The 6,889-nt window shown below is 49.8% G+C and overlaps 1 non-coding gene across 1 annotated transcript; it reads right to left on the bottom strand.

Moving 5' to 3' along the window:
* Positions 1–2,578: 2,578 nt before the first annotated feature.
* Positions 2,579–2,694, bottom strand: LOC146835201 (U5 spliceosomal RNA). Its single transcript, XR_014960913.1, has one exon. It is a non-coding gene; the product is annotated as a U5 spliceosomal RNA (small nuclear RNA).
* Between the last annotated feature and the right edge of the window lie 4,195 nt (positions 2,695–6,889).

Here is a 6,889-nt window from a genome sequence, read left to right as displayed (position 1 = left end):
AGCTGCCGGTTTTTCTATCGCCATGCATGCCAGCGATGATTATCGCTAAGGACATGCAAGGTAGGCGTTACTCACCTAAATTTCACGGTAAAAGTTGCTAACACCACTTCGCCGTATTATCTAACATGACCCGCGATAAGAAAATTTGCGCCAAACACCGATGAACGCAGGATTTTTACACCTGCTAGTAACCTGACTAAAGGTGCTGATACATGAAGGTACATAAGGCAGAGTAGCCAAGATCTCCATCAGGAGAACCACAAACATCAAAGAGGTGCACAAAGTCACAACGTCAGGGTGTCCAAGTCACTGGAGTTGGCGTGATTCCCTCAACTTAATCACAGACATGATTGTGACAGATTGTTTACCTCCCTGTGTGGCAGCAGGAGGTACTCGTCTAATATTGCAGTTAGTGCCCACTATATGTCCTATGCATGTGGACAGCAGTACGTGATGATTTTGTCACGCGGCCACCCGGGTTTGCAGGCACTCTATGGGTCAAAAGATGCATTGGCTGCAATATAAATCCCACTAACACATCCATTTCCGCCGAAGCAAAGGTATCGCATTAATACTTATCGCCGGTTAGCGATCGTTTGTGCGTCCTTTCCCAGACAGTATCGCATGTTACCAACGTGTTGATAATACGTCGAAAACAATGCGTAAACTATCCGGGAAAGGATGCGATATAAAAAATGCCGAAACTTGGGGTTGGCGATCATTATCGCCATTACTAGATAATATGCCCCTTAATCTTTAGCAACTCCAATCTACCCCACTCCAATCTACCACTATAATCTGCCCCACTCCAATGTAGCCCACTCCAATCTACTCCATTCCACCCCACTCCAATCTTTCCCACGCAACTCCAATCTACCCCACTCCAAACTGCCACATTCTACTCCACTCCACCACACACCATCCTACCCCACTCAACACCACTAACTCTTTGCAATGCTGAACAGCAGCCACACTGGTGTACAACATGGCTAAAACATTTTTTTGAAATCAAAAAGTGGGGTTCCAACTTGCACACCTGTATTTGTAATGTGTACTCAAAAATGTAATGGAGGTAATATGTTCAAACCAGTGCGTGCTGCTGTGAGGTTAAGGTCCTTTTTTTTTTACATCATTTTACTTTTACTGCAACTGTCTTCATCCATATCCTCCTCTCCTCGATTGCCATCTAGTGCCTGGTTTGGAGAGAAAAAGAGACAAACAGGTTATTAGTCCCTCCAGAACCTCCCCTCCCCCAAGTTAAGGCTGGGGTGACACTTTCAGCCCTCAGGTGCCGTTGTTGCTGTTTTCGTCTGATCCGTTCAGTGCCGCATCGTTCACAGGCGGCTGTGGATCATCTTCCAGCAGGTCAGGATTGATGTCTCCTTCGTCCCTACTACCAGGCGATTTATGGAAAACAGAAGAACATCTTTAAGGCAGCACAGGAGCCCCCATCAGTCCTGGAAATATCCGAGAGCATGTTTCCCTGGAAACAAACCATACATTACCAAGTTCACAGTGATGTGTGATGTTGGTATCCATGCTCCAAGCTTCGTGCTTAAGTCCTTCAGCAGGTCCCGGGCGTAGGCGCATTCCCAGGAGAGATGGTAGGATGCCTCATCTGCAGTTCATCTTTTCAGGCAGGGATTGTATCGCTTGAGCACTCTTGCTTGCATGAAGGCTCTCACTGGCAGACATACTGGGGTGGCCATCCAGGTGATGTCTTTTTGGTGGTTGGCCAGGATATTGGAGGTGATGTTCTCCCACACGTGGGCCGCTGAAGCAGATGGTAGAGGGCCAATCGGTTCTCTGATGTCCTTAGCAAGGATCTGGCATTAGGCAATCTTAGGAGTCCCCTGGTTTGGGCAGCAGCCACCAGACCAAACTCCTTGATGAACTTTTCCACTTTGTTTTAGAACCACACGGCACCAGTTGTAGGGGATGGAACTCACCCACTCTGCCCATCCGAGGCGCCTATACATAGGCAACAGGAAGAAGTGTGCATCAGAAAGCCAGCATGGCTTTCATCTTCTGTCCTCAGGGTGCCCCTCATGGTGGGGCACTCGAAGATTCCCCTCAGGATTTTGGCGATGTGCTGCGCTCCCTTTGCTAAAACACACTTCCAAAGCCGCTCTTGCATAGGTAAAAACTATCGGCTTTGCCAATGCTTGTTTATTATGGAGTACGGAACCGTTCCACCCTCACACAGGGAACATCTAACTTACATTTTGTGGATTTGGCATTATTTATGTAAACACTGTAAAACATTTGAAATTTGAGTCACACTGACATTAAAATAAACAATTGGAACTTAAACCTGAAGTCAATCCAGAAAAAAAAACGTAGCATTAAAATAATCGTAAAATGCCTCTTTATAAAACAACGAACAGGAGAATTTACTGAAGGTTTGTTTTCACTGACAAATTCATAGAGAATTAAACTAATAGCAATTACATCACGCAGCACTACCCACATAGATAATAAATATAGCGACCATATTGTCTTTATATGTACTAATACTCAAACCTTCCGGTAGCTGGCATTTCAGTTTCTTACATTATTTTTTTTAACTGTTTAAAGCAGCTCTATCAGAGATAGAACTTTCAAAAATTGAGTGAAACTCTTTAATGTTCCTCTCCACGGAAATCTTTAGTAAAAGGCGAAAGATTTATTCGGTTTGAAGAGAAACCAGAGTATCCCAACAGATCGCTGTGGGAGAGACCGCATGGAACAAAACACCGCGGACTCTTAGTGTGGGGACAAAAATTAACCAGATACCTAAAATATATCCTAGAAAACACATTTTTGTGGGTGTTTTGCTATTGATAAGTAGTAAACTTTATTCAACTACATAAAAGGGATTACAAATAAAAGGGGATTGTGGGTATGTAAATAACCCCTAAAGTTACCCACGTGACAAGGCTTCTGAGTCACACGTGACCCTCGGGAGTGTAACAGCGGTTTACTTATGTTGCTCTCATTGCGCTAATTGTGCTCTCGGTAGTAGAACGCTTTACACAAGCATTAGTCTACCTCCACTACACAAGAGCAGTTTTGTTGATATATATTATTTACCCGTGGCGTCTTTCAGTGATTTGCTAGGAGTAACAGGCTGTTGAGCCGCAGCCGGGACGCGAACCCTTGCTGCAGACTCGGCAGCTCTGGCTGTGTTAAACCGGCCCTTCGCCTCTCACGCAGCACAAGCTCCTGCAGCAGTGGGTCTGCTGAGCCTGACCGGCCCAGTCACCGCCGGATCAGTCCATCCCCTTCCCACAGCTTTGTTTTAGGGTCATTGAATGGGGCCCATCCACAGAACAGCAGCAAAAGATGCACATTTTGAAACTGACGACCAGCTTCGGATCACGGCTTCCGCCCAACCGCAGGGGATTCTGAGAAAGTCACTCTTCCTCGTGCCTGGAAGGTGTCTGGTTCTCTTGTAAAGCGCTGAAATGCTCTCGGGGCAGCAATCAGCATTGCGCTACAGAAAACTGTAAAAAAAAGAGGAAAAAATCTTTCGAAATGAAATGCCCATTATTCACCGTGGGTCAGAATATAGCGCCACCGTGACATACACACATTTATGAGAAAGATGCACTAGTAACCCATTGTATTTGTATCTCTCACCAGCCTTGGAGCACGCTAATGAACACGACACATTCGGGGTCCGATTTACTAGTTTGTCCCGCAGACAGCAGAAGAGCGCTATATTTACAGAAATATGGCACTCTCCTCCCCTCTCCCTCAGGCGTGGCCCATGCAAGTTAGAGCGGCGGGGCGGGGTGTGGGGAAATCGACATACAACGACAAGGGAAACTTAAACAAAACAAGCATTGGCATAGCCAATAGGTCTCGCTTTTGGGACCTTATATGTATTTAGTTATGCAGCACAATATCCTTGGTGCAACAACATCAACTGTTGCATGACTTAACACTTATAAGGTCCCAAAGGAGAGACCTATTTTTTTTTGTGTGCATCTTTTATATAGCACGAGCTCGACCCGAAGGTATTGGAGAACTGTACATGAGCACTGTATTTATATTTCATATTCAGGCACGGGGAGATTAAGTGATTTGCACAGAATCACAGGATGTGGACGCGACCCCGAGGCTCGAACCCTGGTTTCCAGCACCAAAGTCAGCAGTCTAGCTGACAGACCACATCCTCTCCCCAATTGCCTATGCCAATGCTTGTTAATTCTTAGTTCTAATGTGGAAAGAAGAGATACATTTGTTTTTCGCTTTTAGAGGTGTCCCAGCATTCGACTGCTAACACACTATCTCAAGAAAATTTGCAATACAATTTGTCTTGCAAATCCAACGTCGGAGTATGAAAATTAAATGGACGGAAAGTAAGAAAATACTTGGAGAAACAGTGGGGCATATCAGCAAGGCGGCGCTATGAAATTATCGCCGCTTTTGCGTCTGTTTTTGGGTGAAAAGCGGCGATAATTTAATCGCCTTATCAGCAAAGACACACTATCGTGTGTTTTGCTGATTTAGCGCCCCTTACAACAACGCCTAGCTTTGCATCTCTGATATGCAAAGTGGGCGTTCCGTGCCAAAATAACTGGAGAAAAGTCGCTAACCGACATTTCTCCAATTATCAAGCTGCACGTAAACAAGCAGAGCGATAAGAAAAGTAGCGCTTGGAGGAGCCTAGCGCGCAACCAAGATGGCCGCGTAGGTGCGAGGCTCCCGAGGACCTCCGCAACCTCCTACGTTTATCCTGTCTTCATCCTGCATTGGTTGAGGGGACTGTGTCGGTGAGCCTGAGCCGAGGTGGTACCCGTTTCCCGTTTTCGAATCGGACCTCGGGTGCCGGAGTGAGCACCGATTGAAGTTTGCGGCCTACTTCTCTCCTGACCCCGGATTCGCGTTTGGGGGCGACCCAGTGGCAAAGTGAACAACAACGGTGGGCTGGGCCTGGTGAGTCGCGTACCCCACACTTTCACTTTCACTTTCGCGCCCCCTTGCCGTTTTCTTAAGTGGGATCACGGCGCTTTTGTGTTGGGGTGGCCTCGCTGGGAGACCCTGCCTGCCTGCCTGCTGTGGCCCGCTCTGCCGTCCTGGGGTGGCCCCCCGGAGCTCGTGGCCTTGATTGCTTGCTCTTCACTGCGTGACTGGTGCGAGTGTGCGACCCGCGACGATGGCCACGAAGCAGGATGGGGATCGGTTGAAGGCCATGTCAACCCGGCGTGGCGCCGCACATCAGGCCAACATCATGGACCGCTACACCCTCCCGAAGGGGTCTCCCGGCGGATCGCACAAGTCCTCTGAGTGCCCCCCGGATGCCCCGGACTTGCCCACGGATCTGTCCCTGCAAGACGTCATGAGCGCCATTGCTGAGATGAAGGCCTCGGTGGGCCAGCAGTTCGACACTTTAGCGCACAAAATCGACGCGGTCCTCATTGATGTCAACCTTGTGAGAGCTGATCTCTCTAAGACTAACGACCGGGTCGACTCTTTGGCCCACACCGCGTCGGGCCTCACGACTGAGGTGGCGGCCCTTCAAACGGAGGTGCACCGGCTCCGTCAGGCGAGTGCGCTCATGGATCGGCGCCTGGAGGACTCCGAGAGCCGGGCCCGGAGGAATAATATCCGCATCATCGGAGTGCCCGAGGGACGGGAGGAGTCGGCGGCGGATCTCTTTGTGGAGGACCTGATCACTACCCATCTCCAGCCTCGAGGGGTGAGTAAATTATTTGCCGTGGAGAGGGCCCATAGAGTTCCCGGGGGCAGACCGAAGGTTGGAGCCCCTCCGCGGCCTCTTATTGCCCGTATCTTTAACTTTCGGGACAGGGATGCGATTTTGCAAGCTTCCAGACTGCAAGGGCCGATTAAGCTGGAGAACATGGAGGTGAACTTTTATCCTGACTTTACCCAAGCGGTCCAGAAGCAGAGACGCAGTTTCCTGGGCGTCAAGCGGCGGCTTCGAGGCATGAACTTAAAATACGCCATGCTCTTCCCGGCCAGGCTGCGGGTGGAGGTGGATGGTCGCACTCACTTTTTTGACCGTCCTGAAATGGCCGGGGACTGGCTGGACACTTTGTCTGGGGGTCATGATCGGGATGACGGGGGGGGGGCTGCGGGAGGAGATTGCCGACCGGACCGGGTCTGAGGTACTGATGCCGGGGCTCACTCCGGATGAGGCGGCCACTTTCGGCCAAGCTTAGGGTCTTTTGTTTGTTGTACTCGTCTCCCCTCCTTTGGAGGCTGTGCGGGGTCTTGAGGGTGTACTCTTTCCTCCTCTAGGGGGTCTAGCTAGTTCCAATTATATAGGGGCGACAGGCACACTGCAAGTTGGGGGGGCTGTCTGGGCTCATGCAGGGGTGCAGGGAGGGGGGAGTTTTGTTGGGGCGGTTGGGTTGGGGTGGGGTATTGTTCATTTGTACCACAAGGCAAAAGTATTGTTGTGCTATTCCTAAAGTGCTCTCGGGGGGACGATTGATCGCTTTCGGCTATGATGGGGGGTAGGGGACTGAGTCTTTTGTCCTGGAATGTTAATGGACTGGGGGACAGGATAAAACGGGGTGTGGTCCTGCAGTTCCTGAAACGAATTTCACCTGATATAGTTTTTCTGCAGGAGACGCGCCTCATTGGCAACTCCTTTCGTGCTATGAATCGACGGAGCTACCGCCTTCTGGCCCATTCGCGCTTCACGTCTGGTTCCAGGGGTGTGGGCATCATGGCTAAAACCTCGCTCCCATTGGAAGTTGATGAGGTGCTCCATGATGACAGGGGACGTTACACGGTTCTGGTGGGTAGAATGGAGGGCAGAGTGATTGTTTTTGTTTCGGTCTATGTCCCGCCAGGGTTGCAAACGACTACTTTTGCGGATCTGGGGCGCCTCCTCCTTGGCCTTCCGGAGGGGATTCTAGTGGTTGGGGGGGAT

The sequence above is a fragment of the Triturus cristatus genome, chromosome 4_2, assembly GCF_964204655.1.
Source record: "Triturus cristatus chromosome 4_2, aTriCri1.1, whole genome shotgun sequence".
NCBI classification, from domain to species: domain Eukaryota; kingdom Metazoa; phylum Chordata; class Amphibia; order Caudata; family Salamandridae; genus Triturus; species Triturus cristatus.
This window is presented reverse-complemented; position numbering and strand designations above follow the sequence as displayed.